Source organism: Vulpes lagopus, chromosome 2, assembly GCF_018345385.1.
Source record: "Vulpes lagopus strain Blue_001 chromosome 2, ASM1834538v1, whole genome shotgun sequence".
NCBI classification, from domain to species: domain Eukaryota; kingdom Metazoa; phylum Chordata; class Mammalia; order Carnivora; family Canidae; genus Vulpes; species Vulpes lagopus.
This window is the reverse complement of record NC_054825.1, coordinates 69,568,603-69,595,445: the sequence shown is the minus strand read 5'-3', so window position 1 is coordinate 69,595,445 and position 26,843 is coordinate 69,568,603. Positions and strand designations below refer to the sequence as shown.

The window sequence follows — 26,843 nt, the reverse complement described above, 5'->3', positions numbered from 1 at the left end:
AGTGCTATAAATGAGTAACAGCTGGGTGTGATGAGGTCTTAGTGATCAGGGAAGCATTGATTTGGCATGTGAAGGAGGGTGAATTAACGAACTGAATAGGGAGAGCATTCCAGGGAGAATGCACAGCAAGAGCTAAGGCCCTGTGGCAGGAAGGTGCCTGGAACTAAAGAAGATAGCTGAGGCAATCCAGGCAGGTCATTGTCACTGAGTACAGGGAGCAGAGGAGATAAGTGTCTCCCAGGTCATGCAGAGCCACATCAGACATAGCAGGTACTTTTTGTTTTAAAGTGATTGAAACCTAAATGAGCCATGAGCCTCTCATTCTGACAGGATCACTCAGACTTCCATATTGAAAGTTAGAATGGGGCAAGAGTGTACAGAAGAAGATCTGTGGGGAAGCAATTGTTGGAGACCAGGAAAGAAGGGATGCCAGCTTTGAAGGATGATTGGAAGCAACTGAAATCACTACCAGTCCATCCTCCAAGTTAAAGCAAAATAAAGTTCTTATAAAAATGTGATCTGGAGCCTCACCAGTGTCACACACAGAGAGGTTTGACAGACTAGTTCTGGCACAGAGAGAGGGCCCAGAGAATGGGTCCTAGGTTAGCAAACAGTAGAACCCAGAATACTTGTGTGGAGGTATGGTGTGGACAGATTGTGCGGGACAACCTTGGCAGTTGGGAGTTAGTGGAGGAGCCTTAGACCTCACACCCGGTAGTGCTAATTGACTTGTAATTAGAAAAATAGATACAGAGAAGCCCAGAGAGCTAACCCCTATCCCTTCTCTATGATGCTCAGTGTCTACCCTGTCATGTGTCTTATGAATTCATGGAGACACTTTTTTACATAGAGTATAGAGTTGGAAAGGATGTGGCAGGTCTCTAATGTAGTGGTTCTCAAAATGAGGTCCAGAGATTTTTGATTCTGGGAGGGTGGAGAAGCACTATCCCACCTTTCTTTTTCTCATGGTAAGTACAATGTCCTAAACATTTTATACAAAGCAAACATAAGACTCTAAAGGGTGGAAAAATAAAGACTGGCTAGGGATCTCAGGACCCAAGGAATGACATAGTGATGAGTTCCCTGGGCTTTCTTTTAGTTTCACATACAGACTTTTAGCTGAAGATACTTGCAACCCAGAAACACCAACAGCCACAGACAAACAAACAAACAAAACATTCTGCAAAAAAGCCTGCTCTTGGACTTGGAAAGGAGCAACCTGGCAAGAGAAAACTTCTAGATAATAATCTTTATACTCTAGACAAATGTGGCAACTGGACCAGCAGCATCAGCATCACCTGGCAACTTACTAGAAATGCAAATTCCCAGGTGTGCCTGAGTGAGTTAATTAACTGAGTCTTAGTTAATCCTCTGATTCTTGGTTTTGGCTCAGGTCATGATCTCAGCGTTGTGAGATGGAGCCCTGCATTGGGCTCCACATTGGGCATGAAGCCTGCTTAAGATTGTCTCTCTTCCCACCCCACTCCCCCACTCTCTTAAAAAAAAAAAAAAAAAGCAAATTCCCAAGCCCTATCCCAGACCTACTCAGAAACTTGGGGATTGAATTTAGCAAACTCTGTTTCAACAAGTCCTCCAAGTGATTTTGATGCATCCTATAGTTTGAGACCTGCTAATGTGGTACCAGATGGCCTCTCTTCAGATGAGAAAACTCGAGACTGGAGGCTGGTTGGTTTTCCCTAGGTAACAACCTTTGTGTAGTCTAGCTCTTGTCTAGATTTGCACAGTATGCCTCTTCTAGCACTAAAACCTAAGGAGAACAGAGGAAATTTTAAAATATATGTTTGAATTAAGTGTTAACAAGTGTTAACTTGTGTATCTGGCACATAATATGAGTTAGATACGTTTTTGTCGATTATTGAACAAATTGTTAGTCTTAGATTTTAGAGAAGATGCCGAAAGAAAAGATCTTTTGGAAAAATCTCAAACTAACATGTACAAAAGCATCTGCAGCATCTGTCAAACCTGTCCCAGAGGATGGCTGTTACAGGTAAAGGGCTTGCAGGACGTTCCTTAATATTCTGGCCTACTTTTTCTCCACCCTATATGAGGCTTTCTAAATACCTGACCTCATCCCATACCAGCGTTTCTTAACTTTGAATTATTACCTTCTCTTGATGGGGGAGGAAGGAAAGTCTAGATTTCTGTAGTTCAAGCACTAAGTCTATTCTCCAGGTATGTTAGAACATGGGTTTTTAACAACAAAGCAGTTTTTTTTTTTTTAAACAAAGCAGTTTATAATTGTTCCTCCATTGCATTGTGGTCCCAGCCCACTGAATGATTACATTTAGCATCATTAAAACTTTGCTTTAATTGGACTAGAGCAAAACATAAATGTCTGCTGCTTGGAAGACAAATACTTTTAGTATTTTCTGAATGTTTATTTTAACTGATACTTACAATTGCCTAGAGACTAAATAAGGTTTTTATATTTATTTTAAAAGTCATAATTGCTAGGCTGGGCTGATGAAGGCCAAGTTTGAATTCATAGTGTGTTTTTACAAGTAATTGTTTAATGACTCTCTCTGTGTAACCCCTTATGTCTGAGGAGAACTCAAGGGTGACTGTAATTATGGTGGTACAATTAGGCATTTTGACCTTGCAGGCACATAGGGAACCTAAGGCTGCTAGTCTGGCTGCTCCTATAATTTCCCATTTTATGTTTTGTAAAGTTAGTTTGGAAACAGCAATAAAGCTTAATAAAGCTTAATATCAAGGCAGTGGTTCAACAGATGAAGAGGCATGTAACTTGGTGAGTGCCTGAAAAGTCTTCAGAAATAGCCTATTCTAATTCTCATTACCAAAGCTAGGACAATCTAGCAGGAGAAGTAGAAACAGACCTTTAGGAAGAGTAGTGAGACACTTTCTGAGGGGAACAGGTATATACAACTCTGGTATCTACCTTATGGAGGCTCTTTGATGCCAATTTGCAAGTTCACTGCGATATTCCACTCAGTTCCTAAATCCAAAGGAACTGGATGTTGGTTTAGACTCGTGGTTCTCCAAGTGTGATGTCTGGACCAGCAGCCTCAGCATCACTGGGGAATGTATTAGAAATGCAAATCTTGGGTCCCACGCCAGACACCCCAATCTGAAACTCTGGTGATGGAGCCCAGCCATCTGTGTTTTCTGAAGTCCCCTAGGTGACTTTGATGCAAGCTAGAGGTTTGAGAAATCTTAGTGACTTAAAAGAGGATGCATCTTTTCAAAGGGATACAGCATCTCACTGCTGATGTGGAAAATCAGTTCAAAAGTTGGAGAGGAAAACAGAGTAAATATGGTTTTATTTTTCAAAATGTTATTTAAATTCTAGTTAACTAACATATAGTGTAATGTTATTTTCAGGAGAAGGACTTAGTGATTCATACTTACATTTAATGCTCAGTGCTTGACATGACAAGTGCCCTTCTTAATCCCCATCACCCATTTAGCCCATCCTTCACCCACTTCCCTCCATCAATCCTCGGTTTGTTTCCTGTAGTTAAGATAAGAGTCTCTTATGGTTTGCTTCTCTCATTCTTCCCCTTCTCATATGTTTATCTGTTTTGTTTCCTAAATTCTACATGAGTGAAATCATGTGGTATTTGTCTTTCTCTGACTTTTTTCCACTTAGCATAATACACTCTAGTTCTATCCATGTCATGGCAAATGGCAAGATTTCGTCCTCTTTGATGACTAATATTCCATTGTGTATATACGCCACATTTTCTTTATCCATTCATCAGTTGATGGACATTCATAGTAAGTATGTTAAAGGCAAAAGGAAGTCATTTAAGAACCAGAAACAAAACTCATGATCTCCTGCTGGATTTGAAAGTAGAAAATTCAAGGGAATCTAGAAGGAAAGCAAATAGGCACTTGGCTCTCATATAAATATGAAATTAATTCATCTAGTTATTCTCATATATTCTCTGCCTTCAGCTTTCTCTAGATTGTTTCCAGTTAGTAAATATTCTACATCCTGTTAGTGAGCTTGACAGTAAAAGTGACAGACACCTCCACCTCTTTAACCTTCCTTCTTGTCGTGAGTGGGGAATGGGAGGTACAGCTTGTGTAAATAGTGTCTAGATATTTGAGGATGACTGGGAAGCATGCCTACCTGAATTTATTACATGAGTGACAGGGGAGCCTCCTGGGAAGGACCTTCATCTTAAGGAAGAGAGAATTAGATACAGTTGACCCAGTGACCAATATTGAGTCACCACTGGGATCCTTCCCTGGTAGGGGAAGCCTCACAGAGAATGAGCACCAGCCTTGTAGAGAATGTGGTACAATGTGGTGGAGGGTTTGCATTTCCCTCTATTTCCTTCGCTGTATTATCTTGTCATTTTCAGCTGTATTTGTGGTTGACAGGGAGGGGTCTGGTGGGGTACAGGACAAATTCGTATCTTCATTTCCTCTGTCTCACACTGTAATACCTAGGTCACAGCTCAAGATACATAACAGGTGTTCGACTAATTATGCTGATTGAGAGACCTGGGAAAGCAAAGCTTTTAAGAATGATTTGATGCTTAACAAAAATGCGGCATGCCTATGAATTATAAACAAGCTGGGTCCATTTAGTCAGTCAGATTTGCCCAGCCAACCAGAAACCTCTTATTGAACTCCCAGGGCTGGGAGACCAGGAAAAAAAGAGTCAAAGAATGCTAAAGTTAGAGGGAGCTATTAGGCTGGGCACTGCCTGTTTCTCACTTATGAATTCTGCTTGAGAACCCGGCCAGGACCCCAGCCTTGTGGTGAATGCCAGTGAGTGGCTGAGCTGCTCGACCTTGCCTACTTTCCCTGACTGCCTTCCTCAGCCCTCTCCATTCGCCCCTCACTCTCCACTCTTACCACCTCTGTGCTTCACTACCTCCCGCTGGTGTGGGTGCTGCACTGGGGCAGCTCTCTCAGAAATGGCCATGACCTTCCTGATGGCAAATATAGTCTGATGCTTTTGTTTTCTGGTGTTCCCTGTGTTGGCAAATGCCTTGGTGACCAACAGTTGCTGGGCCCTGCTGTACTTTCTTCGCTGTTGCTACCACTTGGCTGACCTCACCCAATTAGGTTAAATCATCAGATTCAGTCTCCACGTGAGCTCCACCATGTTCCCTGGTGAGCACATTTCTGATCCTTCCCTGTTATTACACTTTATGAAATGATACTTAGGTTGAAAAAAAAAAGTGTGTGCACATATTGAACATGCTAAATAGGAGGAAAGCATTGTGTCTCAACCCACACATTAGTGATGTTTTTAAGAGTGTGGTCTGTGGACCACCTGCATCAGAATCACCTGGGAGCAAATTAACAAAGAAAATTTCTGAGCCCTACCTCCAGCTACTGGTTTTCAATTCTGTAGATCTAAGACACAGTTAAAACAACAATGAAACCTCCTTTAGTTTGAGAGTCACTGCTTTACATCTGGTTCCTAATCTCAGCTGTAAGTTCTAGGGTGGAGGTGAGGGTAGGGAGGTAGAGAGGTTCACCTAAAAAAACCCAGAACACCCGGATTCCACCACACAGCAATTAAATGAGAATTTCTGAAAGCAGGGACTAGGCATTGGTGTTTTTTAAAAGCCTCCAAAGTGAAAGTAGAGTGTAGCCAGGTTTGAGAATCACTTTAGTCTAGATGATTCAATATATACAATTTCAAAAGTCTGCAATGTGAAACTTCTTTAATAAAATTATTTCTTTACCTATGTTGCCTAAAACCTTCCTGTCTATAGGTGATACCAATAAATATATTCCTTTCTGTGTTTTGCTATTGAATCATCTTGCCATTTTTCTGTTCTTTGTTTTGGTTTTGGATGTTTTCCTTTTTCTCTTTTTTAAAAAATATTTAATTTATTCATGAGACACAGAGAGAGGCAGAGACACATAGGCAGAGGGAGAAGCAGGCTCCCTGTGGGGAGCCCAATGCGGCATTCGATCCCCCTGGGATCCCATCCTGAGCCAAAGGCAGACACTCAACCACTGGCCACCCAGGTGTCCCTTTGGCTTTTTTTTTATGATTAATAACAGGAAAAAATTATAAATTTGGCTTTGCAAGCTGGTGGCTCACAGCTGACATTGGTCTAGCAGGTGTGCTTTATTTAAAATTTTATTTAAATTTGTATTAAAATTTATTTTAAAACAAGCTTTCTAAAAAGATTTAAGGCAATAGTTAAAAGTTGAGATCTTTTCACATAAAAATTCAGACTTGTCACTATAAGGGAAAAACCACAAGTTTCATCAGCACTGAAGTGGTCTTTCCAGGGAGCACTGAGCAGCAGCCCCGCTGAGTGACTCCCTTGCCCTCAGGCCCTCTGGGACACGCTTATGCCTGGCCCCCAAACAGTAGTGTTTAGGACCTTTAGGATAGAGGTATGGATTTAATGTGTTTAATCAACATTTGGGCACCTATGAAGTTTCAGGCACTCTAGGGTAAATGTTTTTCTTTTTCTCCCACAAACCTATGAAATATGTATTGCCCATTGCCCTCTTTATCGGCAACTCTGAGGTTGGGCTGGGCTGAAGGACTAGGTCCGAATTCCAATCCATGCCTGCATTCTGCCAAAGTCTCCCCAAATCCTCATGCTTGCGGGAACTGCAGAAGCTTTGGCTTGGTTCCATACCTCTGGGATTAGAGAGATGGAACTTTTTGGGGACACCTGTGAAGTATTTAGCATCCCATTAAGTTGTCATCACCTGGATAAAGGAAATTTAGAAATCAGTAAATCGGGGGAGGGGTAGTCTAATTAGCTTCAAGTGTAAAAGCGTAAGCCTTTTGGGCAATTTAAGACAGATTTGCAATCCTATCAAGTGGATGTAATCATGTATGTAACCTGAACATTTCAAGGAGAGTTAATAATGATTTTTTAGGCACCTCAGGGAACTGAATGGGAAGAACATTTGTTCAATGCAGTTAGTTACCGGAGTTATTTTTTTTTGTAACACAAATTCTTAAGTGTAGTGAAATGAGGCCTTCTGCCCACAACCCAAGAGCACTTACTTCCGCTTGTGGTAGCCTAGAGTACCACCATTTTAGTATAGTTTTCAACTGAGGTTATAAATATTTTATCAGAGTTAGTTCATAAAATAGCATTTTCTGTTCTTTGTGTGATTTTCAATGACATGTTGGGGCCAGAATTATTCCTTTTAAATGGATCTCAAGTTATGAGGTATTAGTGGAAAAATTCTATTTCTACATCCCTTTCAGTAACACACCTCTTGCATAATCAAAGCTTGCAACTTTTTTTTTTATCTAGAGTATTTCAAGGTCACTGAGAATAGGTTGAAAAGAAGGCAAGTGGCTATTCATTCTGTTCTAGAGGACTTTCAGTTTCTCAAGTAGATTGTGTGGACTGGCAAGTTAGGGGAAGATAGGAATGGTAAGAAGAAACTGAAAGACATTTAAACAATGTTAATAGTTATCAGAATAGGAAAACACTTGTAGCTATCTAACGAGATCAGGGTCAATGAGGTTTTGACTTCCTATTCTTGTGGTGTCTGCTGTGGGGTTGGTGGCTGTAACTATTAAAATGTCGTCAACCTCAGTCCTTGTTGGCTCAGGGTCCAGCTCAGCCTAATCCTAAAGGAGTAGGTCTTCAACATCTGTAGCTGACAGACCAGAATTGACCAGATAGATACTTCCCTTTCCCTATTTCCAGAAGAGGCAATGGGAAACCCAGAACTGAAGGGAACCTTGTGCTTTCTTGGTTACAATCTATTCTTTTACTCCCTCTTTGACCAGAACATTGCAGGAGCTACCAAACTCACATCTGAGATGAAGGAAGAATTGGCTATCCCGATTCCCAGGGTGCTGCTCTAAACTACACCGAGAGGGAGGGCAGCTAGGTGAGCTCATTTGCTCAGCTGGTCTGCTCCTAGTTTTCTGGGTCAACTTCCTTTTTTTCCCCCACTGGTATGGATAGATTTCTCCAACGCTGGGAATCATTTCTTTTTCTGTTATGGATTTAAAACCTGGAGATTCTGTCCCAGACCTTGAGAAGTTAGAGAAATCACTATCCTCAGGCCATCAAATGAGATCTTGCAGTCTCTTGAAAGAAAGGACCTTGGACTAGAGACAATGTTTCCTGGAATTCATCCACAGAGATTCCCACAGGTCTGTCTTAGCTCACAGGCTTATGCCACAGCTAAGCATAGTTTTCTTGTTTCCTTTGTTAGAAGTTGGCCCAGCTACTGACAGCTCTCAATCAGGCAACAGTCTTGTGATGTCTCAGTTAGGAGGTGGTAGAGTGTAGTGATAATAAGTTCAAGACTTGGCATCATTCAGACCAGCATTCAAATCCTAACTTAGCAGTTAGTAGCTGAGGGCTCTGGAGTACAGCTCTGAGCCTCAATTTTCTCATCTGTAAAATGGGACTATATCGCTGAGATCTGGGGACATTAAGGCTTAAATAAGGATATATTTTAAGAGTTGCCACAAAGCCTGGCACATTGTGTCCAATAAACATTGTTTTTAGTGAGAAAGTATTCCTAAAGGTAACCTCAATTTCTCAGTCATCAGGTATCAAAAGGGTCTTTGAAATTTCAGAGGAATAACCCCTTTCAAAGATTACCATCAACAAGAGTGAAGGTACCGGGGTGCTGTCTGGTCTGGGAGAATGCTCAGCATCCTAAAGTCCCCCATTTATCAGGGGACAAGTGCTTGCCTGTGTTCAGAGTCAGACCACACACTCTTAGCAATCCACCATCAGCAGGATCAGAAGGGAGTCAGCACCCCACAGACCACTCTTTTATGGGAACGTAGATTGAGCCCCCATTCAGAAAGATCACCCTTCTGTGGAGTGTGCTTCCTTCAGCAAGAGTGAATTAGGAGCCCAGAAATGTTTCTGCTTCTGGAAAGTCTCCCTCATCCCTCTCCTCTCAACACAGCTTCTCTATCACCATGTGCCTTGGGACCAGTGGCCAAACTCTGAGCATGCCCCTTCTCCTTGTTCATCACAAGTTCAAGACTGAAATCATTCCTCATCTCCATCATCTCTGTGTCCATTGCCTTCTCTGACCCCTCTCCCTTGCCTCACCATCTCTTGAACTCTTTCACGTTGTCCCCAGGAACACGAGGTCAATCTTGATCAAGATGACCTTTATCTGGAGCCTCTTCTGTGAATGTTCTCTTCACTTCTTCCTCTGAAACCTGCTCTTTTCTTGACAATTCCTCTACAGCCCTTCCACGTGGGGTGTTTTCTATCTTTTATGTCTATCCTCAGAAGGAGTCTGGAGGTCAGGAGGGTGTCCTGCTTCCTTTCCATATCCCCTTTCATATCTATTGCTCTTTTTTTCTCCATAAAAATGCTCAGCTCTGAACCACATATAATCAGACTATGTCTTCTTCTACCCGTCTTTGTTGCAGTCCTTTGCTGTCTCCTATCTCCAGCCCATTCCCTCTCATTTCTTGATTTTCTTAGATTCTAGTTAACCCTTCAGTGCCATGTATGTTCTAGTGCCTTGTGATTTAATATACATTAATGGTCTTCCTGATACCCTGGCTTCCTGGACTGATCCTATTAAAATGTATGATCAAGACACTCCTTGTTCGAAATCCTCAGTGACTTCATACACCATTCAAGGGGGCTGATCACAGACTAGGACCTGGAAAGTCATAGTAAAAACTCATTCTTGCTGTTATTGTTCCTTCCAAACAGCTGCACTGATCCCCTTGCTATTCTTTGTGCACACCATGAACACTCCTGCCTTAGGGCTTTTGCACTTACTCTTCCCTCTGCCTGGAACTCTCTTCCCCAAGATGGTTAAGTCTCTCAAATCTTGACCCAAAAGCCACCTTATTGAGGTTTCCTCTGACTATCCTGTCTAAAATGTAAACACTGCATAGAGGATTTCACATATGAATTGGTTCTTATTTTTCCTCTTTGGCATTTATCACTATGTAATATGGTATTTTATTGTTTAGTTTCCAATAACTTCTGCCCTCATGATATAAGCTTCATGAAGGCAGGAGTTTTTGTCTGTTTTATATCCCTAGTGCCTGGTATTTGATAGTTAATCCACGTTTGATTATTATTGACAGAAGATCAGGCTCCTAGAGTAAAGTGGGAAGTCACTGGAGGATTTTGAAAAAGAACTGACATGATCTGACTTAGATTTTAATTAGAACAGTCTGGGAAGCCAAGGTATTGTTGCTAGTAAGATTCTTCTCTATTATACCCACTATTCATTCATTCATTCATTCATTCATTCATTCATTCAATAGACAGTTTATTTTTATTTATTTATTTTTAAAGATTTTATTTATTTATTCGTGAGAGACACACAGAGATTGAAAGAGACAGGCAGAGACACAGGCAGAGCGAGAAGCAGGCTCTACGCAGGGAGCCTGATGTGGGACTTGATCCTGGGACTCCAGGATCACGCCCTGGGCTGAAGGCAGGCGCCAAACCGCTGAGCCACCCAGGGATCCCCGCAATAGATGGTTTAATTAAAAAATAAATACTCTTTGTCCTGAGTGGCTGAGTCAGGTAAGCATCTGACTCTTGATTTTGGCTCAGGTCATGATCTCAGGGTCCCGAGATCGAGCCCTGTGTCAGGCTTTGTGTTGGGTGTGGAGCCTCCTTAATATTTTCTCTCCCTTTGTCCCTCATTTCTTTAAAAAATTAAACGAAACAAAGCACCCTTAACCTGGAGTGGAATGATCATACACATAGTTCTCTTTTCTATTCATTCCCAAGGAAGAACCAAGCAGATGACTACCTTACAGCTTTTTCCAATGCCAGGCAGCTATAAACTAGGTCCATATTCAAAACCAGTATCCCTGCATTCAGTTTGAACAAACACAACCCTGGTCGAGGCCAGCATATTGATAAAGCACCATAGTCCAGATATAATTATCAAGTGAGGAAGCTTTTTGTTTGGGCTCTGTATGACTTCTCCAAGCAGCGGTCCTGCTACTGTCTCAGGATATACTTTTTTTCAGGTGCTTCTCCCGCAGGGCCCTCTGGAGCCCCACCTTGGCAAGAAACAGTACACAGTTGCATCATGAACAGAGCTCAGTGTAATTAAATTAAAAATGAAAATTGAAAACTTGCAAAGACTTAAGGAGCAACCTTTCACAGAGCTGTTAGAGTTTTAAGTGGGAATTGAAGTCCAACTTACTGCCTAGCTGGTAGAGAAGATGAAGGTGGAAAGTTCATAGCCTCAGACTTAACGGGTGTTCCTGGCTGCATTTCTAATCTTCTTTAAGAAGGGAAGGGATAATAACTGCTTGGATCAGTCATTCTGAAAGTTTGCTGACCCCTGGCCTATAGCACCACATGATGAGTTTGCACTCATGATGAGTTTCTTCACAAAGAAGATGCAAGTACAGTATGCTTGATTTTAGAAATGGAGAGACAGCTAGATGCAGTAACAAAAAGGTTTTAAATAGTAATTCACCTTTGTTGAATTTAACATAATTTATTTTCTAATAACATTTTAAAAAGCTTTAGAACATTATTATAGTCTGGTTGTACACTCTGCTAAGACCTTCGATCCTCCTCTCCACCCTATTGGTCTTTTTGAGAAAAACTGGAGGGAAAACAGAGAGAAATGAGACCTGAAGAGGGGAGATTAAAGGTGAGGAGGAGAAACTTGAAAGTTTTTACTTTCAAGTCTGATTTATTGATCTTTGTATCTGGTATAGATAAACTGAGACATGAAAGCACCTAGGGAACATCACATATTTTGTTTCATAAAAAATGTCATTCTGGGTAAACATTAGCAATTACATGTCATTACTGGAGGTTTATTTTGGTCACTCATCCTGTTCTAATGTAAAGACAAGTAAAGAATGAACATCCTGTTCATTATATTTCTCTTTGTAAAATATCTTTGTTCTTCCATGATTGATTTATAGACCTTTTCTTTTAAGTGATGTGAGGTAGAACTAACATGAACTCTGTGTCAATACAGACAGATTGTCTTTACCATTAACTAAAACTTCAATGAAGTTTATCCTCAAGAGGTTACTGAGCAAAGCTCTGAAAAGTTTCTCAGAATTATGTGAGGAACAGTTTTATAATACTAGTGACTTTTATACTTGGCAAAGATATTTACATTATTTTCAACAAAATGTGTTCTATCACCTTGACAACTTACTGTCTAAACCTATACAAATATGGCATTAATGAAGAAATTGAAAAAAATAAACATCACCATCAGCTAACTTAACATCATCAATACTCATTTGCAATTAATGTGATTAAATACAATATGATGTGTGAACACTGATTGTTTCCATGACTTGCTGGTTTAAGTTTTAGCTGATAATATTGCAGAGCTGTTTATTTTGGAATTGTATTGCATTGTGATGTGTCTAATATATGAGAATTTTCTAAATGGAATATTCACAGTTGGGAATTAAATCTTGATGTAGGCAAATTACATTTTTAAACCTATTGGCTTAATATGAAGAAAATACAAACTTGTGATATTTCTAATGTTTTTTTACTTTAAAATGCATCCTTTTCAATTAATTTCTACAGAATTAGAGTTGGGTGAAGTGAGGAGAAATAGATGTACTGGAGTATTGAAAATTCAAGGTGACTTTTGTAAAAAATTGAATCACTCTACTCTGGTTCAAATACTAAAGTTTTCCACTTCCTAGACCTTGTTTTGCAGATGGCAATACAGAATGGTTCTGGTTCAGTTAGTGCCCTGCTGGAGTGAATTATGAGAGGTCCAGGCAGGACTTAGTGAGTTGGAGCTGCTGCATTGAGTCCTGAAAACAGTGTATGTAGTCAGGAAACATCAGAAATAATCACATAAAAAATGACCTCATAAATCTTAAACACCTCACTGAAAAAACACATCCAGAAACTAATGCTTACCACAGAGTGTTTCATGTTGAGGAAGCAGAGATTCCTTGGGTTATTCGATTGAGCCAATTTCTTAAGCTCAGCTGGCAAATAATCCATAGCCAATTGTACCTTGTCTAAAATAACAGGCACTAGTATAACATGGATAAATGGGATGGCATCTTTAATTTATAGTTTTAGTCTTTGATGATGGTGCCCTTACCTTGCTTTATAATCATGGTAGTTCTTGGGGAAGTGTGTAGAATTTGAAATAATTGGTACTTGAGAAAGGCACCTGACATTTTGTATGAGGTGAATGCTTAGATTTCGGGCATGGCCCTTTGGTTAAAAATCATCCCATACAGAGTTCATTGGCTTGGACAAGGGGTAAAACAATATACTTGATTGATTTTTGAACTAACCGAATTGGAGACCCCCATGTTCACAGTTATTTGTAAATGAACAATTTCAAATTAACAGAAAAAAAGCTTCTCCCCTATGATTTTTAATCCCTTAAAAAGTCAAATAATAACTTGGTTTCTGCAGAAGCTGACAACTCCATTTATTGTTCATCAAAAGTCTTTCCTGCCTTGCTTGCTAGGACATGTTCCCTTATTATATGCTTTCACTGCAGCATGTCTATGCATATATTTCCTTATGTGATTATTTTGTTGATGTCTGTCTTACATACCTCTATGTGAGATACATGAAGTCAGGGATCTTGGCTGCTTTTGTATTTTTAGTGTCTTTACAAAGCACATTTAATGGATATTTGTTGGCTGAATAATAGATGAAATCAGTCTGGTCCATTGTCCTGAGGGCTCTTATAGCCTACATAGATAGAACCCATGAATTAATGTGACTCAGTAATGCTCACAGAATGATATAGACATGTGCATAGAATATACTAGTGAAACCATGTACCTCAAGTTCTGAGATTTATTTCAAGGAGCAATCGGATGACAAAGGAAAATGCAGTGACACTGTCTCCTTTATGCTTAGCCGGTTATAATATATGTATAATATTTATACATTATTTTGATGCAAGTAAAGACACATCTTTTTTTTTTTGACACATCTCCTTCTTCATTATTAGGATTTTTTCATGTGGAAGTGACAGAAAACTTAAGTCAAGTTGGGTTTTAACCAAAGGAAGTAGAATTCCATTTCTAATAATATTGGTTACATATTTGACCTGACCATTCCTCCTAGAACAAATACAAATGCTATCTTAAATACAACTATTTTAAAAAGTATTAGAGACATGCTAGATTGTGAAAAATTAAAGGCGGGAGACTTTACTTTTTCAAACATCAAACAAGGTGGGAGCCCAGAGAGGTAAATTGAGAATTCTTGTTTTGTTCAAAGAATATTTACCAGGGCCCCTGGGTGGCTGAGTCAGTTAGGCATCTGCCTTTGGCTCAGGTCATGATCTCAGGGTCCTGGGACTGAGCCATGCATCAGGCTCCCTGTTCAGTGGGAAGCCTGCTTCTCCCTCTCCCTCTGCTCCCCCTGCTTGTGCGCTCTCTCTCTCTCTCTGTCAAATAAATAAAATCTTAAAACCCACACACAATATTTAGCAAACCTGTTTTTCTTTGGTGGGGGGTAGTTTTGTTAGGTACAGCAGTCAAGACAAAACGTAGCATTTTTTCAAGATGGGGCACCTCATGGGAGACCACCCTCTCAATAAGGCTGGAACTCAAAAGGTCATTCTTCAGAGTAAGGGTGATCCAGAATTAAATCTATTCCAGAGGGGCACCTGGGTGGCTCAGTGATTGAGCATCTGCCTTTGGATCAGGGCATGATCCTGGGGTCCTGGGAACGAGTCTTGCATCAGACTCCCTGCAGGTAGCCTGCTTCTCCCCCTGCCTATGTCTCTGCTTCTCTCTGTGTGTGTCTCATGAATAAATGAATAAAATCTTTAAAAAAATTAAAAAAATTCTGCTCTAGAGCTATACCCCCAGGAGCCTGTAGGAAACTACTTTTGTGCTGAGCAGAGCAAAACGTAAAAAGTTTTGAAAAGTTTGAATAATAGATTGGCCCTCAAGTGAATTTTTAGTTTAAATTTGCATCACTTTGGTGGTTCAAGAAGCATCCCAGAATTGGCAGAGCAAATACAAATCTTCGGATAAATATATCTTTATCCTGGGTTCTGAATTTCTACAAAACACTTGCTATGTTAAATGATAAGCTAAAAAGAAGGGGTGTGGTGGTGGTGACTGGGCAACTAAGCACAGAAGAAAATGGGAAACCCTTATCCTAATCATTGTAGCAGAATCCAAGACAAGGATTTGAAGGTACATAAATATCTGGGCAGTGCAAGTGAAATGAGCTGGGAAGGGGAGATGTGATATAGGGAAGACAGCCAATAAAGCCCAATGTGGGAGATTAGAATTTAAACTCGTGAGGAAACTGGGAAATAGTACAAAACACACATCTCAGAATAATCCCATCTAAGAGGTGAGGAAACTCGCCTTTTATGCCAGTCCTGGTCAATCAAACATTGGTTGGTTGTTGCTCCAGTTTGGAGGTTGATATTGTGAATTCCTTTGCACTAGTAACCAGCCACACACATAGGTAGCACACGTGCCCTGGTTCTGAGGAAAAGAGCCATTGTGTGCAGAATAGACAACAGACAGTGGCAACTGGAACTCAGCAGAGTACCAGAGGTTCCCAAGGATAAGGGCAGGGCACTGACAGCAATGGCTAATTGGGAAATAATAGAAACAGACTCAGAAAGACCAAAGATAAAATGATCAGACACTGATTATAAAGCACTAAAATAAAGACAAATTTGAAAAATCTTAGGATGGTACAGACAAGTATAAAAAGTGAAAAGGAAATTTTGTAAATAAACCAAATAGAAATTTGGGAAATAAAAAAATGTAATAAACTAAAAAACTCAATGGGCGGCAAATTGTACTACAATAAAGTTGGTTAAAAAAAAAAATCCCTCAGTAGATGGGGCTTAATAGCAGATTAAATGTAGGTGAATAGAACATAAGTGAATTGGAAGATAAGTCAAAAGAAATTATCCAGAGGCAGAAAGAGGGAAAATGCAGATAGGAGTAAAAAGGTCTGACATCTGATTAGAGTCTGATAAGGAGACAAGAGAGTGAAAAAGAAGAGATATTTAGAAAGAGAATTGGTAGCTTTCTAGAACTGATGACAGACTAATCCAAAGACTCAACCCAAAGAATCCAAGGCAGGAAAAGTAAAAAGAAACTCATATGTAGACACACAGCGAAACTACAGAGAACTGAAGATAAACAGTCTTAAAAGTGGTCATAAAAAAAGATTACTTGCAATGAGTGGCAATTAGCAGACTGTTAGCTCCTTAATGTTAACAATGGAATCCAGTATTCAATGGAATATGATCCTTAATAAGTTGGAAATATATCTGCCAAAATAAAATCCTATACCTTAAAAAAATATTTCAAGATCAAAGATGAAATAGATATTTTAAATTAAAAATCGATACTTCCTTACTAGCAGGCCCTGACTAAAGAAAGTTCTGAAAGTCAACAGGAAGAAAAATGATTCCACATTGAGGGTTTACCGTGCAAGGAGCAATTCAAAACAAAAAAGTGATAAATATATATTGATACATTTAAATGAGCATTGGCTGTATGAAACAATAATGTCTGATGGGGTTAAAATGTATAATCAAAGTACATGACAATAATGGAGAAGTAGAGAAGGAGTTAAGTGGAGCTGAAGTCTTCAAAAAGTAGGGAGAAGGTAGAGATTAAACAGACATAGGACACACATTGGAATTTTTAGGTCACCACTACACCAATAAAAGAGTAGACACTGAAAGGAATGTAAACTAGCTGAGGGAAAAAAGGAGGAATAAAATATAGTCAACTCAAAAGAAGGTAAGAGTAACAAAAAAGACATGGGGAAGGTGGGACCAATAGAGTATATAGAAATGTTAAGAGTGTATCATGACCTAAGGTTTGTAATGAATGTAATTCTGTGCACTTGAATTTTTTCTCAGTTGACTGGATTTAATAAATGTTTATGAAATACCTTTTCTGTATAAGGATTTCTAATTGAGGTGGCATTTGCAGGGGAAAGGCCACCTCCTTGGTTAGAAGGTATATTCCCATGAGGAAGCAAGGTAGGGAGGGCAGGCTTTGGCCTCAAGTTTGTGGAGGAGGAAGGGATGGAGGTAAGGAGAGTTCAGTAGGGGCCAAGGAAACTGGGCTGAATCAGAGTCTGTTCCAGGATGGAGGCCATAGTGAGGGGAAAAGAGGAGATGAGGGAGGAGTGGCAGAGGGTGCAAGAGGTCAAAGCCACAGGGAAGACAACCAATTGAAGGTGAGCAGGAGAGGATGGGAGAGGGGGGCTCAGAAGAGGTTCCATGTAACATGAACAGGAGAATGAGATACAGGACCCAGAAACAAGTCAGGAGGAGGAACTGTTTTGTGGGGAGAGAGGGAGGAGGAGGAGGAAGAGGATGGGGCAATATTAATGGTATTTAACTGTAGAGGTAGTAATGATGAGGACCAAGGCCAGTAGTGTCCTGAAGCCCCCACCCCAACACTTACCCCTTAGTACATGCCAGGATTGGTGGGTATGGGTAGGTTTTGGGAGGGAGAAGTTCTTGAAGAGGGGACAAGGTACCAGGTAGCAGGGGTTGGAAGTATTTTATTTATTTTTGGTTTTAAGAGTAGTAGTATTTAGTGACTTATCACTTAAATATGGCACCCAGTCTACACTTCAAATTTAGGAAGTTTAAAAAATTAAAAATCAAATAGCAAAACCAATCTAAAAGTTGGAAAGAAGGAAATAATAATTAAAGGTAGAAATCGTTGAACTAGAAAACAAACAGAGATTTTTAAAATCCATAATCTATTTCTTTAATTCATGACTGATTTTGTTGAGTTTTTTTCAAAGAAAGAAAACATTAATATCTATTATCAGAAATAACAGGACCATCACTATAGATCCTTCATTTCTTGAAAGGTTAGTGAGAAATAGGGTGCCCGGGTGGCTCAGTGGACTAAGCCTCAGACTCTTGATTTACACTCAGGTCATGATCTCAGGGTCATGGGATTGAGTCCTGTGTTAGGCTCCCCAGTCAATGAGGAGTCTGCTTGTGATTCTCTCTTCTTCTTCCTTAGCCTCTCACCTGGCTCATGTGCATGTGCTCTATCTCTAAAACAAGTAAGTAAATAAATATTTTTTTTAAAAAAGCATAGTGTGAAAAAAGTGTGAACAACATTATGCTGATAACTTTGAAAATTTAGAAAAATGGAAATATTTCTATTAGAGAAGTGAACTTATCAAAGCATATGAAAGAAGTAGCAAGTATGGATGGTCACCTAAAGGATTGGAACCATAGTTAAAACCAAAGAATATCTCAAATTATATTTTCCAGTCAGTTCTTTCTGCCATTCCAGAAGAAATACTTCCAACCTAAAGCTCTTTCAGAGAATCAGAAAAGATGACCCTGTTCCCAATTAAAATTTTAATGCCATAATAATGTTGCTGCCACCTATTAAGATGTGAAAAAATTGCACTCATGAAGAGAAATCATGAACAAAATATAAGCAAACAGAATTATCTAGCTTCTACTGTCATCAAATGCCCAACCTGCCAGCGATAAAGACCAGTTCTAAGCCCCTGATATAGTGTCATCTGTCTAGGGAATCAACTCATCATTTGGGAGCAAGTATAACTTATAAGAGTTGAAAAACCAAAGAGGGATGTTGGTTCTTACCAGAGATTAGAGTTCCTAGTAGGAACTCCTTGGGTTGGGGAGACAGAGAGAGTAGGGAGTACTACCAGGGGCCCGGAAGCTGGGGCCTTCAGGTAGAGGCTGGAAACACAAAGAGAAGGGCTGTTGAGAAGGCCTGGAAGGAGTGTTGAAGGGGAGACACAGCTGCTGCCAGCCACTGCCCTAGAGCCCGAGTGACAAAGAAATTCCCTGGTTTCTCATCTCTAATATTCTAATTTTCTTCCAATCCCTCCCTTTGGTCACATTCAACTGAAAACCAGAGGACAAGAGAATCTGTTAATGTAATACATAAATGTATTTCTCTTGGGGTACAGAGCAAGGTGAAAGATGGAGAGTAAATTTTGAGGGCAAACAAACTATACAGTACAGAGGAGGAATAATTATCACAAAAGTTAGGCAAAGACTTACCTCTGGGGGGTGGGAGAAGTATACAAGTGCCTTCTGATGTGCTAGAAATATTCTCTTGCCTTGATTGGTGGTTAGACTGATGTTTGCTTTATAATTGTTTTTGCTTTTATTATTTTATTCTCTTAAATGAAAGGAACACAGCCTCTTTATTCTCTCATGAGATACAGCTGTTAGGTTTGTGTGAGAACAGCCCCAGTACTGGAGACAGTGGCTCGCTTTTCCATTTGTTCCAAAGCATTCCCATGGAGGAAGAGCCTAAACAGGATCTGGACTGTTTCCATCTGTTAATATTCAGCTTATCAAATCTATAGCCTGGTACTCCTTGAGGTGAATTGACTGCCCCAATAAGGCCTGATGTGATAATATGTAAAGACAGAGGTGCGAGATACAGAGCATTCAAAGCAGATGTGCAGTTTAGGTTGATGTTGCCATATGTTCTCTAAAATTTCATTATTTGGTCAGAGCTGGGAGTGGGTGGTACCAGAGTGTTGGCCCATCTTTGCTGCACTGCTCCTCCTCTGATTCTGTTCTTCTGCTTTTGAGGGAGAGTGGGTTTAGATAGTCCCAGAGCTGGTAGGGCCCATTCCCTTGGCAGCTCGCTGGGATAACCAGTAAGCTTTTTGGTTTTGGGCCTCTCAAAGTTCATCACAGACATAGGCACTCTCACCATGTCAAGTCCACTTATTGTCACCTCACACCACTTGCCCTCCGTGTAGTGGACTCTTCCAGTAACTTTAATGTATGTGGGGCAACCACAATGCCTATTTTAAAAAAAAATTAAATTCTATTTAGTTCACATATTAATTATTATTATACTTTAATTATTTTAATTTAAATTCTATTTAGTTCACACATTATTAGTTTTGGGGGTAGAATTTAGTGATTCATCAGTTGCATACAACACCCAGTGCTCATTACCTCATGTGCCCTCTTTTATGTCCATCACCCAGTGACCCCATACCTCCATCCGCCTCCCCTCCAGCAACCCTCAGTTTGTTTCCTAGAGTTAAGAGTCTCTCCGGGTTTGCCTCCCTGTCTGTTTTTATCTGATTTTAGTTTTGAAGAAATGGCAGGCAACTCTTGCAGGGTTTAGTTTCCATTTGAAGTTGTTCTTCATCTCCACCTCCGGGTGACAGCTTCTCAGAAACTTCACTGTCATCTCGCTTGCCCTGACCTAGATCTTCTAAAATTTTTCTTCTCTCAGTAATTTCTACTCCTCAAACAGTTTGTTTTCAGGTGGGTGGTGCATATACAGCCAGACCTTGAGGCAGTAGTTGATTTTGGCTCAAAGATTTCTTCTGAAACCAGGTCACTCAAGACTCCAAGTCTTCCCATTGCCTGCGTGAGGAGGAGCTTTAGGTTGCTTCTGGACCTGTGTTTGTGTCCTTTACCAGCTTGTAGATGGGGTGCTGCTGGTGCAGGCGTGGCTTGTGGTCCTCCCTGGCTGGCCAGCAGCACCTTCCATGCATAATGACCTTGCCCCAATTGTGAGAGAGGTTGAAGTCCAGCTCCAGGCTTTGGGTGGCCCCTGCCCCCCACCAATAGCACAGACTCGGCATTTGGTTTACTGCATGTGTAAGCAATAATTTCAGATATTTTAAACACTCCTTTTTTTAAAAAAAAATTATTTATTTGACAGAGTGCGAGAGTACACAAACAGAGGGAGGGGGGAAGCACGTTCCCCATTCAGCAGGGTGCCCCATGTAGGGCTTGATCCCAGGACCCCAGGATCATGACCTGAGCTGAAGGCAGACACTTGACTGACTGAGCCACCCAGGCAGCCCTAAACACTCTTTCTGAATCATTTCTCTTGAACAAAAAAAGTTTATGTGTTCTTTACATCTATACATTAATATATATTTATCAACTTTTGCTTTGAAACATATTATTGAATAAGTGTTTTAACTGTAAAGTTAATTGTTTAACGCAATTAATCTCAGGTGTGATGAACAGGAACATCTGCTCAGATTCCCACTTATGGGGAAGAGTCGTTGCCCCAGCTGCAGGGAATACCATTAGCAGATAGTTTTCAGCTGTTAATCCCTACCGAAGGCCTTAGCTGTAGGAAGCCATCTTCACCCCAAATCATGCCTTTCTGGGGTGGCACGATGGTTAAATGTGTGTGTCAACTTGACTAGACCACTATACTCAGATATTTGGTCAAACTTTATTCTAGATGTTTCTATGAAACGGGTTCCTCGTTTGGATTTTCCTGATCCACTATTCACCTCCGTGATATATTTCTCTTTGTCCATGTGATGTGGAAATGAGATCTAATATAGCAAAATAGTTAGAAAATTTAACGTAATGTAGTCATCAGAGAATTGAAATTGGGTTGTTTCTTGCTGCCATAGACCCAGAAAGAAGGAATGGCAAATTTGCCTAGATCCCCTTTCCTGGGAAGGTACTAAGTCTTTATTCTCAATCCCCTTTCCTGGGAGGGAAGTCTCAAAGTCTTTCCTCCTCAACTGTGGTAAGGAGAGCCCACATTTTAGGAACAATTTTTTGGGACTTGAATTTTTCTTTACAAGAGGCACTGATAGTGTGGGGAGAGAAGTGAAAGTTGTTACCTTAAATGGATGGGAGTTGTGTGTTGACTGGGAAGAGGCATGAAGGAACTTTCTAGGGTGATGGAAATTTTTTTTTTTAGAGAGAGATTCGCATTTAAATCAGAAGTCTCATTTCAGTAAAGCTAATTGTCCTCCTTGAGTTTTTTTTTTTTTTTTTAAGGGAAATGAGGCAATTGGAATGTCAATTTTATTTAGTAATATATTGTAAAAACTTAAACAGCATATCCGGCTGATTGACAAAATCCATCCAACTGTTAAGGGCAAAACAAAACCATCTCAAGAGGTACAGTTATGCAGATCTTGCAGATTTCAGACTGACCAGGCCTCCACAATTTTGTGAATCCTTTCCTTAAGATAAAGCTCTTTCACTGGCTGTCTGTTGGGATTTTGTTGTAGCTTGACACCTTACCCACTCTAGCTTCCTTCCCCTACTTCTACCTGTGTTGACCCCAAGGTTACACTCCCTAATAAACATACTGAATACTACACTCCATTGGAGTTTGCTTCTTGGTGGTCTTAACTTACAATAAAAGGAAGATCAAACGTACAAGGAAAATATAATAATTCCCTTTCTCCGTGAGAAAAATATTCCAAAGTCTAGAAGAAGGATATAAAAGGCAAACAACTGAAGCCTGGACTGGAAAGCAAGTTTGCTCTGAAGAGAATTCCCTAGTTTGGAAACAGAAAGGAGAAACGTGGGAAAGCTTAAAATCAAAGTATTTATCTCTTCCCTTGAATAGGAAACAATATTCTCCCTAGCTGGCTACCTCTGAGGTGTGAAGGAGAATGATTCAGAGAGAGTTGCAGAGCAAGGAATAGAAGCATTGGATTTCCAGTGCTCTACCAGGGCACAGCTCTATTAGGAGATGGGATGAGGGGTGTCTATCTCTGGGGGGAGAAAATGAGAAATAATATATTCCACTCTCCCTTCCTTCCTTCCTTCCTTTCTTTTTTTTTTTTTTTTCCTCCCTTCCTTTCCCTGCTCTCCTCCTTCCCCAATACACTGGGGACTGATTAGTTACATGTTCACACTCTAATTTGGTACATTCCCTAACCTAGGGCATCTGCTTTTAAAGGTTAAGCTTTCACTGTTCTGCCATTATACCAGTAACTCTCCTTAATTACTCAGGAAATAGGCTTAAAGTTGGGGCAGTTTAATTTAGTTTGCAAGGTGGTGTTTGAGTCCTCAATGAGCCCACAGACTTTGGCTATTGTTGACATATTTATTTCTTTTAGAAAGCTCAGGTTCCTTGTTTGGATTTTCCTGATCCACTGTTCATCTCTGTGATATATTTCTCTTTGTCCATGTGATGCGGAAATGAGATCTAATATAGCAAAATAATTTGAAAATTTAACGTAATGTAGTCATCGGAGAATTGAAATTGGGTTTCTTGCTGCCATAGACCCAGAAAGAAGGAATGGCAACTTTGCCTAGATCCCCTTTCCTGGGAAGGTACTAAGTCTTTATTCTCTAGCCCAATCTCTTTCCTCCTCAACTGTGGTAAGGAGAGCCCACATCTTAGGAACAATTTGTTGGGACTTGAACTTTTCTTTAAAAGAGGCCCTGGGGACACCTGGGTGGCTCAGCGGTTTAGCGCCGCCTTCAGGCCTGGGGCGTGATCCTGGAGACCCGGGATCAAGTCCCACATTGGGCACCCTGCATGGGGCCTGCTTCTCCCTCTGCCTATGTCTCTGCCTCTCTCTCCGTGTCTCTCATGAATAAATAAATAAAATATTTTAAAAAAATAAAAAAAAAATAAAAGAGGCACTGATATTTAGTCTGGGGAGGGAAGTGAAATTGTTACCTTAAGTGGATGGGAGTTGTGTGTTGACTGGGAAGATGCATGAAGGAACTTTCAAGGGTGATGGAAATGTTCTCTACTTTGTCATGTAGCTATTACCCAGATCAATATGCAGATGTAAACATCACTGAGCTGTACACTGTATCTAAATTCTATATGTATATATACATAAATTGTGTATATATGCATAGAGATGCACTAGTTGACAATGTCACTGTTCCCAAACAGCCACAAGCCTGACTCTCCAGAAGCGGGAACTTAGATTTATCCCCTTGCCACTAGTCTGCCCTTGTGGACATTTATTCTGTAAAAGAATGTCAGAGGATATGCCTTGGAAGTTATAATTACCAGAAAATATTTGTCTGGTAGCAAAGTTAAAAGGATGATTACTATCATTTCTTCTATGTAGGGCAAAGGAAAAAAAATTATAAAATCAAGTAAAATTTCTTTCTTCCTTTCCAGGTTTACTTCCTACGGTCTGATACTTCCATTGTCAGCTTGGTAACGTGAAGGGGATAGACACTGTTGTTAGCATCTAGGAAAGAAGAGTCAGAAATCAATCCAATGAACTGATTGGAAAATGTGTTCCCTTTTGTCATTGAATTTGTTCCAAGGAAATTTCCATTTTTTTCTCCTCTTTGGCATAAAGCCATTTAGACCAACCAGTATACCTTCATATACATCAGTGACTTTTGGCTTTTCATGGACACTGTGGCCAGTCCTTTATTTAAAATGATTCCATTGGACCGTTTGCTTGAGCTCTAGGATGCTGTCATTATGAAGCTCCTCAGTACCTGAAGACGTTTGGTTGTATTCTTGATGTTTAAGATCTGTTTCTTCTGGCTGGTGGTCAATTTCTTAGACCTATCTAAATTTCAGTTTTTTCTCTTTCTTTTCTTTAATTTCTCTTTCTTTCTTTCTTTCTTTCTTTCTTTCTTTCTTTCTTTCTTTCTTTCTTTCTTTCTTTCTTTCTTTCTTTCTTTCTTTCTCTTTCATCTTTGTTGTTGTTGCTGAGGTTGTATGCTACTTTTCTTGATATAGCCAGTAGCGCTCTGGGGCCTTTTGGAACAATACTAGACAATACCAATACTTCCCTTGCCCTAGCAGGAGTAGGCTTGGGTACAGTTTACCAATCTTCAACTCATCTGGGATGTGAAGCTTTGGCTTCCAGAAATTTGCTATTTTTGTATGTCAAGAAAGTTACAGATGAAAAGTAGACAATCTCAAGAGAGGCCTTTGTGAGACAGCCTAGGACTGTCATGGGTAGAGTTTGGTGAGGACAAGATTCTGACTCTCACATTTGTGTACAGAAGGTTTGCTGGGGAATGCTCTGGCACCTGTAAAGAAGTGAGAAAAGCAGAATTTTCTGAGGGAGAAGTTTAACAGTGATACGGTTGCAATTATCAATATTAACATAAGGAGCTCCACAGCTGGGATGGCCTTTCAGAGAAGTACCAACTGGCAAAGAGACTAGACCTTTGTGCCTCCATATGGATCAGCTGGGGAGGGAGCAAAACCTTAGTTGAAGCAGACTCTTAGCTGAGGACAATTCCCTGTGCAGAACACAATTTTGAGTCTATAGCAGCAGACCTCTTTCCAGTGGCTGGGGAAATGAGTGCCTTGGTTTTGATCCATTAGGATACATTTTTTTTTTGTGTGTGTGTCACTTATACCCACTTGTTCTATATAGTAAGTTTATATACCACCTGTGAAGATATCTTCTAGGATCCTGGTTAGTTTCTTTTCCTGGAGAAACTTACAAAAAAGAAAGTCAGGGGGGATATACTCTTGCTCCTGATGCTGTTGCCGATCTTGACAACACAACTGATACTCATCATCTCCTTCTTCTAATACCTTTTATAGAAGCCCCTCATCTTGGTTAGTACCTCTGATGCCCTAGATGCCTTAACTGAAGGGCTATGCAGACCCTAATCCATGAACACTGGTGGTGATTTGGTTGGTTATTTAGAATGAGAAAGATTAGAAGATCAGAGAAGAGTGGCCTGGGGGGAGACGCAGGTAAGTATTGGCATGAAATGTGAAGATCTTCATATATAACGTGTTGGCATCACCAGAATATGTCAAGCATAGAGTGTTAGTACTTAATAACCAAGTACACAGAATAACTTAACTAGTGTTAGCCAGCTTCTGTCAGTAGCTACCCATGTGCTTGGCACTTGAAGTAGCCAGGGTGGCAGGGATGGAGGCTAGACTGCTATTGTTTCTGAAAGTTTCACTCTGTGTGGTTGGGCTATGTCTTCCATCATCATTCAGGTTTTTATCTAAATAAACATGGGCCTAGCTCAAGGATTCCATGTACCAAAATTGGTGGAAGATCCAAAATCATTTACTTGGGGGAACTGTTTCATTGGTGATATACAACAAATGTTATGTTACTTTACTTAGAGTGTGGTAGAGTAATTTACCTTAGAGAATTAATATGAATTACCATGATAGTTTCTATTGCTCAAAATATTTGCTCCTTCCCCATAGGGAAGGATCACATATCCCCACTCACTCCTTTGGTATCAGTCTCAGCTCTGTGTGTTGCATGAAGTGATGGCTAATGAGTAAAAGTGATGTGTGTCAGTCCTGAACAGAAGCTTTAAAAGCCATTGCATAGTCTACTACTTGGCCCTCCCCACCATGCATTTTTTTAAGTAGGCTCTATACCCAGCATAGAGCCCAATGTGGGGATTGAACTCATGATGTTGAGATCAAGAGTCAGATGCTTAACTGACTGGACCACTCAGGTGCCCTTTGATCCCTTTTACCTATCTCATAAGATGAGAAATATTCCAGTTAGCGGTTGCTGTGTCAGTCTGGGCTTTACCATAAAGATTCATAGAGCAGAGCTACTGCTGACTCATGATGAAAATACAGAGTGAGGGGGAAGTAAAACCTCTGCTGTTTCAGAACACTGAGAATGCTGAAAGGTTGTTATCATGGCATGATTTCACCCAAACTGACTGATACAGTTGAATTTCCATTTGTTTCATCTTGTGCATTTTCTGTTTGGAGACTTGATACTTTCACTTAAAAATGCCTAAGGGGCAGCAGACTAGTAATTCTGTTTCTGGAAGGAATATTGCTAAAATACAATTGGCTATTGGATCTCATTCCTATAATCTGGTTGTTTTTCGTGTTTTGTTTTGCTTTTAGTTTTGTGGCAATAGCAAAGGCTAGGAGGGGAAAGGAATGCAGGGAGGGACATGGGGAAACGGAATTGGTCTTAAAAAAAAAAAAAAAGAAATCCCTGACTGGGGCTGGGGATGATGGGTGGGGATAATAGCAGCTCTGTAATTAAAAAGAAAAAAAAGATCAATTGCTAATTTTGAATTTGCATTTTTGTAAGATATATGTTATTAATTATTTGGAAAGTGATACTGTAAGTAGTCTATTCTGAAGTGCTGTTAGGATCAAGGGGAAAACATAAGGCTTTCCTGCATCTAGCTCTACACTTAAAAATAGTACACATTCTGTAGATCTAAACACACATATAGAAACACATATAATCAGTGAAGGTAAG

The 26,843-nt window shown here is 40.1% G+C and overlaps 1 pseudogene; it reads right to left on the bottom strand.

The window, feature by feature from the left end:
* Nucleotides 1-19,496: 19,496 nt before the first annotated feature.
* Nucleotides 19,497-20,411, bottom strand: LOC121477420 (annotated as a pseudogene).
* Between the last annotated feature and the right edge of the window lie 6,432 nt (nt 20,412-26,843).